General features: G+C 35.6%; 1 protein-coding gene across 4 annotated transcripts in view; it reads left to right on the top strand.

Annotated features, from left to right (window-relative positions):
• Positions 1–9,800: 9,800 nt before the first annotated feature.
• The window catches only part of Jabba (jabba), a 42,175-nt gene continuing 38,937 nt past the window's right edge, over positions 9,801–13,038 (top strand). For 2 of the 4 annotated variants that reach the window (XM_075309486.1, XM_075309487.1), the window contains exon 1: positions 9,801–9,976. The gene's annotated coding sequence lies outside the window, so the exon portion shown is untranslated. Of the gene's footprint in view, positions 10,070–13,038 lie in introns of all 4 variants that reach the window. The other 2 variants (XM_075309485.1, XM_075309488.1) reach the window with 2 other exon arrangements.

Here is a 13,038-nt window from a genome sequence, read left to right as displayed (position 1 = left end):
TAACAATATTTTCAGCGGTAATGCTGGTTACATTTCTGAATGTTTTTTAAACCTATATATGGAGATTCACCGTAATGTTATTGACGCTCGGACTCGTCTATAAAAACGAGGTCCCTTGTCGTTGACATGGAATCGCTCCAAGTTGAGCAGTTTGTGAACTAAGGAAATGATCGGGTTTACTTTCCAAAGAGGGCAGCTGAAAATGTACACTTTCGATTGGCCTTGAGAACCAACCAATATTGGCTTAAAAACGATGTTCCTCGCTTCATTTCTACCGCACAATACCTACCAAAATCTCAATATCTCATTACGTTGCGCCTGGGGCATTTTGGAGAGTATGTTTGGCACTAAAAATACTTAAGTGCCGATCATCTCAGGACGGCTCTTCACCGGCAATGGGCCAACATACCATGGAGCCACTTTCGTGCAGCGTGTGATGGATAAAATTTTAGCTTTTAAATAATTTCCGTCTGTGTAAATTTCAGCCAAACCTATTGAGGAAATCATCACATCAGGTAGTCTCCCAAAAATTTAATATTTTCTAATTGGAAAACCGTTTTTCCAACTTTCTGTTCTCTATCAGCTAAACAATTACAATATCAGACATGTTTGACACACTTGTTTATTTACATGCCGTTTCGACTAACTTATGTGATTACATTTCAAACAAATTTTGAGTTTGATGGTCTGCCATCGAACAAAAAATCGCCACTGATCATTCCATAGAGCACAAAAATTATATTGAAGTGTACAATCTATGTTGTTCTTTTTTTCAGGATATATAATAACATTGACCATGAATGAAGTGTTGATAAGACATTAAATCAAAACATTTCATACATAACTAATGGCTTTAGGCATAATTTAAAGAGAAAAAGAGAATAACTTAAAACTCAATATGATGAGAATGTAGCCTCTTTGCCGGGTTCATAAATATGTAACTATGCACAATTTTTGTTTTTTTTATATATTGAGAGATAATGAACAGAGATAATGGAAAACAAATTTATGGTCTTCATAAGGTCATAACAAATCAAACTATTTTATTTACTACCTTGATGATACCAATATTTGTTTAATACAAACAAGTGGTGATACAAAATTGCAAGAAAAATTTACACTCTCTCTCTCTCAAAAAAAAAAAAAACAAACTATATACAGCGAAAAATTGCCCTAGACCGAATCTTATATACGCTCCGCCATGGGTTCCGTACAAAGTTCTAGTAAAGACTGTTATCTACAATCGAATTACTTGGGTTGCGGCAACAGTTCAACAGTTCTTCAAATGTTTATTTGGCTTCTCCGTGTCTTTTTAATTGACCTGTTAGTTAACCAGACGAAGTCCTCTCTACTCCGTTTATGTACACCTCAGACAAACAATACTGATAATATCCTCACATCAGGTAGGTCTACCATACCAATAGCAGAGCATATCCAAAAATTAACTGGTTGGCGTATAAGTCCCCGGTCTAACAAAGAAAAACACATTTTTTGTCAAAATTCGTTTTTATTATTCAACATAGTTCCCTTCAAGAACGATACAACGATTATAACGACCTTCCAATTTTTGATACCATTTTTGTAGTACTCCTTCGGTTTTGCCTCAAAATAGGCCTCAGTTTCGGCGATCACCTCTTCATTGCAGCCAAATTTTTTCCCTGCGAGCATCCTTTTGAGGTCTGAGAACAAGAAAAAGTCGCTGGGGATCAGATCTGGAGAATACGGTGAATGGGGAAGTAATTCGAAGCCCAATTCATGAATGTTTGCCATCGTTCTCAATGACTTGTGGCACGGTGCGTTGTCTTGGTGGAACAACACTTTTTTCTTCTTCATATGGGACCGTTTAGCCGCGATTTCGACCTTAAAACGCTTCAATAACGCCATATAATAGTCACTGTTGATGGTTTTTCCCTTCTCAAGATAATCGATAAAAATTATTCCATGCGCATCCCAAAAAACAGAGGCCATTACTTTGCCAGCGGACTTTTGAGTCTTTCCACGCTTCGGAGACGGTTCACCGGTCGCTGTCCACTCAGCCGACTGTCGATTGGACTCAGGAGTGTAGTGATGGAGCCATGTTTCATCCATTGTCACATATCGATGGAAAAACTCGGGTGTATTACGAGTTAACAGCTGCAAACACCGCTCAGAATCATCAACACGTTGTTGTTTTTGGTCAAATGTAAGCTCGCGCGGCACCCATTTTGCACAGAGCTTCCGCATATCCAAATATTAATGAATGATATGACCAACACGTTCCTTTGATATCTTTAAGGCCTCTGCTATCTCGATCAACTTCATTTTACGGTCATTCAAAATCATTTTGGATTTTTTGATGTTTTCGTCGGAAACCACCTCTTTCGGGCGTCCACTGCGTTCACCGTTCTCCGTGCTCATTTCACCACGCTTGAATTTTGCATACCAATCAATTATTATTGATTTCCCTGGGGCAGAGTCCGGAAACTCAATATGAATCCAAGTTTTTGATTCCACCGTATTTTGTTTCCTTCAGAAAACAGTATTTTATCAAAACACGAAATTCCTTTTTTCCATTTTTTTCACAATAACAAAAGTTGCTTCACAAAAGACACTCTATCTCACAAACTTATTGACTTACAAACGTCAAATTTTGACACGAACCATTTGAAGGTTGGTACTATATAAAAATAATATGCATTTAATACTAGCGACGCCATCTATGTGTCAGACCGGGGACTTATCAGCCAATCTGTTATTATTGATATTTCTATCTGGAACACGGTTTCCCCATAGTTCTGTTCACTGTTCGCGAAACAATTACAATTTCAGACATGTTTCATATATTTGTTTATTTACTTGGCGCTTCTACTAAGTTACGAGGGCAGTTCGGAAACTGCTTAGCCTTGCACAAAAAGCGCGGTATAAACAGAAAAAAGTTAAGTGTTTTGGAAACTTCCATCTCTGTTATGAACACATGTTAAATTTCGTTTCGTTCTGGCAACTCCTTCATATAGAAACAGGTGTTCAAAAAAGACGCATCCGCAATTTTTTTACAATGAAAAATAGAAATGCGTGCTGTCATTAAATATTAACATAAAAAAGGTTTATCGGGACAAGAAATTCATAATGATATGGTGAATGTGTTAGGAGAAGGTGCTCCTTCATATGCAACAGTAAAAAATTGGGTTGCTGAATTTAAACGTGGTCGTACAAGCTTTGAGGATGAACCGCGTAGTGGATGTCTAAAAGCAGCAACAACAACAGAAATTGTAGCCAAAGTGCATGATATGGTATTAAATGATCGACGAATAAAAGTGTGTGAAATTGCTAATATCATGGGCATCTCAAACGATCGAGTCCATTCAATTTTGCATGAAGAACTACAGATGAAGGAGGTTTCTGCAAGATGGGCGCCGCATTTGTTAACAGTCGATCAAAAACGCATAAGAATGAACACTTCTCAAGCTTGTTTGGATCGTTTTAAGCGAAATAAAACGGATTTTAATCGTCGTTTCATAACTGTTGATGAGACATGGATCCACCACTATACTCCAGAGACAAAAGAACAACCCAAACAGTGGACTGAAGCTGGAGGAAGGCAAAAACAATTCAATCGGCTGGTAAGGTTATGGCAACGGTTTTTTGGGACTTCAAAGGTATTTTATTGATTGACTATCTGTTAAAGGGTAAAAGAATAAATTCAGAGTACCATTGCAACCTTTTGGATCAATTAAATACAAATTCGAGAAAAACGTCCTGACTTACAACAAAAACAAATGTTTCATCAAGACAACGCACCAGCGCACAAGAGTGTTTTAACAATGGCTAACATCAACGAATTAAAGTACGAGTTGCTTGACCACCAACCTTATTCTCCTGATTTAGCTCCCAGTTACTTTTACTTGTTCCCAAATCTAAAACAAAATCCTTGCTGGCAAGCGTTTTACCTCAAATGAAGATGCAATTACAGTTGTAAACCACTATTTTGAAGACCTTGAGGAAAACTATTTTAATCAAGGGATAGAATTGCTAGAAAAGCGTTGGACTAAGTTTATTGAAGTTTCGGGAGATTATATTGAAAAATAAAAATAGTTTTTGAAAAACTAACTATTCTCTTTCATTGATAGGCTAAGAAGTTTCCGAACTGCACTCGTATATGTTTTTTTGGTGTTTGATGGCCTGTCATCGAACACCATAATACCACGGATCAGAGCACAAATATATTATAGTGAATATTTTAGATTGTTTTTTTTTTTTTAGGGTATATAACATTGGTAATGAATGAACGGTTCACAAGACATAACAGTTCTCTCTTTTATTTCATATGCGAGTAATCAACTAAGATACAATGTAAAGAGAGAAAGAGAATAACTCAAAACTCAACATAATGAGAATGTAGCGTCTTTGCCGGCTACATATATACCTAATTATGCTCAATTTTTGTTTTCTATAGATTGGCAGATAATGAAAGTGAAACAAATTCACCTTCTTTGATAAAACAAATGCATACCCACCATGTCATAACAAATCAATTTTTTTTTATTTACTACACATGATCCCATGGCGTCATTATTGAATATTTGTAATATATGTGTAGATAGTACAAAATTACAAGAAATATGTATTTCAAATATAAAACATTTAAAAGAATTACAAAATGTTATAGAAAACTAAGGAAAGAAGCCGAAGCCTTCACTTCTTCTACGAAAATAACAAGAAATGTTCATAAAGACAATGGTCCTAGTGATCATTACAATACATATGGTATAAATGGTATAGAAGGGATACAGAAAGTACATATAATGGTACTACAATGATCTATTTGGTACAGTTTGAAATATTCATTGTTAAGAACTCAAAGCGGCAGAAAATACTAACTAATTTAGGATACTCTCCTCCATGGATTGCATAAAAAGTTATGTTAATTAATTCACAATTGTATTTCTTAAGTTATGGTAACAGTTGCCGATGACAAAATATCTCAAAACATCTTAACATTGTCTTATAAATTGCCCTTATGGAGTCATGTTGCACAGATTTTTTTTATGATTAATTTTTAAATATGAATGTCTGCAATCACGAAAATGATAGCATCAGTTTTAATTGGGCATAAAAAATATTTATTAAAAGCAAGTGAGTAAAGCAGAAAGTCGGGCGTGGCCGACTATATCATACCCTAAACCACCCCTACTGAATTAGTAAACATTGTTTGTGGGTTATCAATGGTATAGGTTTGGGGAAAAACCGCATTTCCACATTTAAGAACATCAAGGGGTACATGGGAGTTTTATCAAAATCTGAACAGAAATGTCTGATATTAGGAGCTATAGTTGATTCTGAACCTACAGAGTTAGTATACCAGATAGTATAGATTTATGTAAGAGCTACATGTAAGTCTAAATACGATCAGCTCATACATGTACATTTGAAATTTGAGCAACATTGGTTAATAAATAAGAGTATTATGGCCAAATTTTGGAAAATCGATCGATGCATATATATGGGAGCTTTATCTAAATCTGAACGGATTTGGATTATATTTTGCAGGTTTTGTTGATATTACAGGAGATTACCTTGTGCTAAATTTGATTAAAATCGGCCACTACAGTCAAAAATTTGGTTGTAAGGGGCAAATTTTTGAAAATTGGGCGCTACATATATATAGGAGATATATCTAAATCTGAACCGATTTGGATGATATTTTGCACATATAGTCAGTACTATAGAACATTATATAAAGCCAATATCGGAGTAATATCGGTTGATAAATAAGGGTTTTATGGCCAAATTTCTGAAAATCGGGCGATACATATATATGGGAGCTATAGCTAAATACGAACCGATTTCGATGATTTTTTGCACATAAAGTAAGTACTATAGAAAATTAGATTTGGCCAACTTTGAGTCAGATCGGTTGATAAATATTGGACTTATGGACAAATTTGGGAAAATCGAGCGATACATATATATGGCAGCTATATCTAAATTTGATCCGATTTTTCCAAATTCCATAGCGTTCGTACTCGTACCAAAAAAACGCCACATACCAAATTTTATCAAAATCGGTTAATAAAGGGTGATACGGTCAAAATTTGGTCAATATAAACTTGACGTATTTCTTTCAATTTTGCATTTAAAAAACCTGAACACCCCTCATTTTGAAGGTGTGTGTGTGTGGAATGTTGCTCCTATTTTGATTTTGGAATTCACTCTTCAGTTGTCAAAATGCCGTCCAAGCAAGAAGAGCAGCGTATCAAAATTTTGCTCGCGCATCGCGAAAATCCGAGCTACTCGCACGCAAAGCTGGCAAAATCGCTAAAAGTTGCCAAATCAACCGTTACAAATGTAATTAAAGTGTTTGGGGAACGTTTGTCGACAGCCAGGAAGTCTGGATCGGAGGGAAATCGAAAACCGGAAGCCGCTGAGACGACAAAGAGAGTTGCCGGTAGTTTGAAGCGAAACTCTAACCTCTCTCTCCGAGATACCGCAAATAAGCTGGGTGTATCGTCCATTAGCGTAGCTAGACAATTTTCCTAGGGGGGGCTGTAGCCCCCCTAGCTAAAAATTTATATTTCATTTATTTGTATTTCAATTAATGTTTTATTTCATAAAAATGAATATAAAAAAATTAGACACCAAAATAACTCGAAAATTAATTTCTAATAAAGCAAGTAAAAGTAGTTCCACACATTTCCCAGCAAAAAAATTTGGAAGTTCTCCCAAAGACACAACTTTAAAAGCACTTCCAGAAGATGTACTCCCAATGATGTTCTTTATTTTAACTACTCAGGAAGTTCTTTAAATTCAATTTTTTAACTTGGTTTTTTCATACTTTTAATGGGAAATTTTATTTTTTTTTGTTTCAAATAACTTAAAAACGAAGTAAGAATTCATAAAATGGTACAAATAATTAAAATTTTGTCGAAAAAAAATCTAAATCCATTCTGAAAAACTTGTGAATTTTTGAAAATATTTGAGGTCAAACGTTTCCGACAAGCATTAGAATCCATTAAAAATTATAGAAATTATTTATTTGACAAAATATAACAGAATTTTTTAATTTACATTCAGAACATTGAATTCGGATCACACCTAAAAAAGTGATGCAAATTCGGTTGTTGAAATGGAGGACTTCCGTCCTATGACAAGCCCATGTTGAATTCAACGCTTCTTCGCCAATTTTGCACCACTTCCGGATCCAAAAAGATCATTTTCATTACTTTTTTGGCTGGGCTTGTTTATTTTTTATAAAAATGGAAAATCGTAAATAGGTTTTCAAATTCTGGGGGGGGGCTAAAATTTTTCTGGGGGGTCTAAGCCCCCTCCCCAGAGGCCTTCCTACGCTTATGGTATCGTCTACAACCGTGCATCGAGCCAAAAAAACGAGCCGGACTATCGACTTACAAGAAGGTAGTGACTCCAAATCGCGATGATAAACAAAATACGACGGCCAAAGCGCGATCCCGGAGGCTGTACACGACGATGCTGACGAAATTTGTCGTGGTAATGAACGACGAAACCTACGTCAAAGCCGACTACAAGCAGCTTCCGGGACAGGAGTTTTATACGGCAAAAGGAAGGGGAAAGGTAGCAGATATTTTCAAGCACATAAAACTGTCAAAGTTCGCAAAGAAATATCTGGTTTGGCAAGCCATCTGTGTGGTAGCATTTTCATAGCTTCCGGGACTGTCAACCAAGAAATTTACGTCAAAGAGTGTTTGAATAAACGTCTGCTGCCTTTCCTGAAGAAACACGGTTGTTCCGTACTGTTTTGGCCGGATTTGGCATCTTGCCATTACGGTAAAAAGGCCATGGAGTGGTACGCCGCCAACAACGTGCAGGTGGTTCCCAAGGACAAGAACCCTCCCAACACACCAGAGTTCCGCCCAGTTGAGAAATACTGGGCTATTGTCAAGCGGAACCTAAAGTAGACCAAAAAACCTGCTAAGGACGAGCAGCAGTTGAAGGCAAACTGGCTTTCTGCGGCGAAGAAGGTGGACAAGGTTGCTGTACAAAATCTGATGGCAGGTGTCAAGCGTGAGGCCCGGCAATTCGGATTTGGAAAAGCGAAAGCCGAACTGAATATTTTTCCTGAATTTTATACTAATTGAACTTGAAAAAGAAATTTAATTTGATTTTTTAAAAAACCGATTTCACCGATTTACACGCGTTTTCCCTTGACCATATTTTGACCGTATCACCCTTTAATTGCGACCCGAATCCTGCGGACAACAAATAACATGGACGGACGGACACCAAGCGCTAGATCGACTCAGGAGGTGATGCTGGGTCGATCGGTATATATTTTATGGGGTCTAAAGTCAACATTTCTGGTCGGCACATGTTTGGGCAGACCCTGACCACTATGTGGCTTAGGATATCAAAATAATTAATTTCATTATCAAATTCCAATTGATTTGTATTGATTCAATTAAAAAATTAATTGATGTTGATTGCAAAACTTAATAAGTTTCAAGTCGATAACATTTGTCGTTTGGGAGTTAGCGAGGTTTCAATTTATGGATACGCAAGCGCTACAAACAGAATGTTAGCACACATGTTGGCATACACTCAAAACACAGTGAACCCTACGGGGCACTAAAGCCAAGTTAACTATATTCTTTTCATGGAATTTATGATGAAATCCCTTCAATATGAAACATTTTTCTTGACTTCAGTAATTTTTCGCGTAAGTTATTTAAATGAACTAAAAATGAATGAATGAACTAAAAACAAATGAAGTATAAGACTTGCTGAATTCATATTTCCCACAAAATAGTTCATAATTTCATAAAATTTTACCACAATTGCGAAGTTCACTTCATATGGAATTTTAATTTTATGTTAAAACTTTTATGGAGGATTCCAATATTGCACGAAGAAAGCAGATGAATAAATTATGATTTGTATTCTTGTATAATTTTTGAAACCGAACATTTTTTTTCAGTGTATGTGCTGAAAATCATCAAACAAATCATTTTGGTATACATAAATTAATTGAAGGTCAATTAAAAAGTAAATTGATCCAATTAAAAAATTAATTGATACTATTAATTTTGTGATTGATTTTTGTTTCAATTAAAAAATTTGTTAAATCAATTAAATTTTTAATTGAATATTTTTTAAAACTCAATTAAAATTTTTATTGGAAAAATTTTTGTGAATTTTTTTTTTGTGTGTATAATAGTTTTGAGTTTCCCCCAAATACGACTTTGAGCCACTGTGTGACCTCAGTATTGCCACACTCTGTTATCAACACACAATAATGTGAGCAAAATAAACCATCTGTTAAATAAAAAAAGTGTAACAGAGATTGTTTTCTTTATTTTTATTCTAATGAAACTTCTGAAACTGAAATATAAACAAAATAAATTTTGGATGAATTATTTATGTATGTACATACATGCAAACGCGAGTACATACGTATGCATATTTATTTTTAAAATATGTATGACCAAATCAATTTGAAGAAAATGAGTGACACGGAGAGACGAGCGCCAGCATGCCGAACACGGTGTTGAGGCATGGCTGGCGATTGTGACTGTGGGTGATAAGTGCATATCAGTTTGGGTCAGAGGAAAAGAGCGTGTAATGTTATTCTCTCTCCATTTTCTGTTTGTTTGAGAAGAGCGAAAGAGAGACTTAAAGATTAAAATCACTGATAATTCACCTCGCTAATCAGACTTTGAAACAATCCAGTATAAGGCAGATACAGAAGAAGACGAAATATACACCTCTCTTTTTGCAAAAACAAAAAAACCGCTGGAAATGAACGAAGACTGTTACCATGACTTGAGTTTGCACAAGAGACAAATGGGACATTTACAGATGTTTAGTCAATTTTTAATTGGACTGCGGGGCGGTAGCAAAAAGTGTGTTGTTGAAGTTCAGTGATTTTAATTTATGGATAATCAATAGTTTTCAACGAAAACTAAAAAAAATAAGCCTAGTTCTTATTTGACAGTTCGAATGAAGAAGTGATTTAAATAACAGAGAAGTGAGATTAATTTGATTTTTAAAACATTTTATTTTAATTTTTTATTTTAAATTTATGATTTTGTTATAAAATTACCTTACTTCGTGTTGTTTGGTAAGTTCTTCCAATTATCATTATTCCTCATTTCCTCATACTTTTTACCATTTTCTTTATATGTTTCTCCAATTTTTATCGAATTTCTTCGTTTGTGATTTCTTTTTTCGTAAAATGTCGTTTTACCGTTATGCTTACGTCTATAGCAAATGCCACGCGTTGTTAGCACTGACGCTAGAATTTTTATTTTATTTGATTACTTTGCCATTTGTGTTTCCCCATCTGTTTATCTGGGTGTGATCATTTCATTCGCCAATAATGACCAATCATAGGTAGGGTCAAAGTCAACGATAATCAATTTTTGTGTTATTTTTGTTGTTGTTGGCTCTGATGGATCAAATGTAATTAAATTGATTGTGATCTATTTATACCCATTTGCCACTTCATTTGTAACACATACACTCGAAAAAAAAAATTTACATGGATTCAAAGATTTTGACTTTAGGGAATTATCTAGCTATAAAGCTATAAAAATTCGGATACAGATCTCATTTATTGAATTTTCATTCTCTCTTTGCGACATATAAACCCCTAGAGTGGTCCATTTTTTTTCAGCCAGCTGATAAAATAATCAAACTCAATACGTAAAATCCAGTATTTTATAAAAACTCTCTTGTAGGGCATCAACTAAGTTTTGTTTTTATTTTGCCCAATTTTTTATATTTAGGTGTGTTTTACTAAACGCCTTCCGTTTTAACGAAGGTATTCATTTATTAAGAAGCAGTGGTCTGTTAGGAATATTTTCCTGGACGAAGTAAATAAATAAATATGTAAATATATAAATTAACCCAAATTACAGTTACCATGGAAACTATAAATTCCCCTTTGCTCTAAATTCAAATATTTGCAACATTTGTTCAAATAAATACCGCCATCGCAAAGGAATTTTTATACCCTCCACCATAGGATTAACTTTGTCATTCCGTTTGTAACACATCGAAATATTGCTCTAAGAACCCATAAAGTATATATATTCTGGGTCGTGGTGAAATTCTGAGTCGATCTAAGCATTTCCGTCCGTCCGTCTGTTGAAATCACGCTAACTTTCGAACGAACCAAGCTATCGACTTGAAACTTGGCACAAGTAGTTTTTATTGATGTAGGTCGGACAGTATTGAAAATGGGCTATATCGGACCACTTTTACGTATAGCCCCCATATAAACCGAATCTCAGATTTGGATAATCTGAGATTCGGTTTATATGGTCCAAATCGGTCCAAATTGGTCCAAATCGGTCCATTATTATATATAGCCCCCATATAAACCGATCTCCAAATTTGGCTTTCGGAGCCTCTAAGAGAAGCAAATTTTATCCAATCCGGCTGGAATTTGGTACATGGTGTTAGTATGTGGTCTCTCACAAGCGATTGGTCCAAATCGGTCCATTATTATATATAGCCCCCATATAAACCGATCACCCGATTTGGCTTGCGGAGCCTCTAAGAGAAGCAAATTTCATCCGATCCGGCTGAAATTTGGTACATGGTGTTTGTATTTGGTCTCTAACAACCATGCAAAAATTGGTACATATCGGTCCATAATTATATATAGCCCCCACATAAACCGATCCCTATATTTAACCTCCGGAGCCCCTTGGAAGAGAAAAATTCACCCGATCCGGCTGAAATTTGGTACGTGGTGAAATTTGTTATATTGCGCTAGTATACCTCTAACAACCATGCCAAAATTGGTCCATATCGGTCTATAATTATATTTAGCCGATCCCCAAAAATAATCTACCAAAATTAATTACAATTTTACATGCGAGCTAATTGGACATGAAGATTAAGGAATTGGTATTATTATGCTATTGAAAAGAAAATATATATTTCAGTGTTGGCTAATCCACATTTCCATAGTCTCTAGTAAGATCTGGCTGGGTGAGATGATTCAATTTGGGTTTTATATGCTAATTTCTTATGGAAATTACATACGAGGATCATTTCTCCCAAGTTGAATCATTTTTTCTTTTCAATAGCATAATAATACAAATTCCTTAATCTTCATGTCCAATTAGCTCGCATTTAAAATTGTAATTAATGTAAAGTAATTGATTTGAACGAAAAATCAGCCTGCGTTGATATCAGGCTAACATGAAAATAGTAATCTACCAAAATTTTTTTATACCCTCCACCATAGGATGGGGGTATATTAACTTTGTCATTCCGTTTGTAACACATCGAAATATTGCTCTAAGACCCCATAAAGTATATATATTCTGGGTCGTGCTGAAATTCTGAGTCGATCTGAGCATGTCCGTCCGTCCGTCTGTTGAAATCACGCTAACTCCCGAACGAAACAAGCTATCGACTTGAAACTTGGCACAAGTAGTTGTTATTGATGTAGGTCGGATGGTATTGAAAATGGGCCATATCGGTCCACTTTTACGTATAGCCCCCATATAAACGGACCCCCAAATTTGGCTTGCGAATGCTCTAAGAGAAGCAAATTTCATCCGATCCGGCTGAAATTTGGTACATGGTGTTGGTATATGGTCTCTAACAGCCATGCAAAACTTGGTCCATATCGGTCCACTTTTACGTATAGCCCCCATATAAAGGGACCCCCAAATTTGGCTTGCGATTGCTCTAAGAGAAGCAAATTTCATCCGATCCGGCTGAAATTTGGTACATGGTGTTGGTATATGATCTCTAAAAACCATGCTAAAATTGGTCCACATCGGTCTATAATTATATATAGCCCCCATATAAAACGATCCCCACATTTGGCTTGCGGAGCCTCAAAGAAAAGCAAATTTCATCCGATCCGCCTGAAATTTGGTAGATGATGTTGGTATATGGTCCCTATCAACCATGCCAAAATTGGTCCATATCGGTCCATAATTATTTATAGCCCCCATATAAACCAATCCCATGATTTGAACTCCGGAGCCTCTTAGAGGAGCAAAATTCATCCGATCCGGTTGAAATTTGGTACGTGGTGTTAGAATGTGGTCTCTAACAAACACG

This window comes from Haematobia irritans, chromosome 5, assembly GCF_050003625.1.
Source record: "Haematobia irritans isolate KBUSLIRL chromosome 5, ASM5000362v1, whole genome shotgun sequence".
Classification (NCBI taxonomy): domain Eukaryota; kingdom Metazoa; phylum Arthropoda; class Insecta; order Diptera; family Muscidae; genus Haematobia; species Haematobia irritans.
The sequence above is the reverse complement of the archived record's forward strand: the minus strand, read 5'-3'. Positions and strand labels throughout refer to the sequence as shown.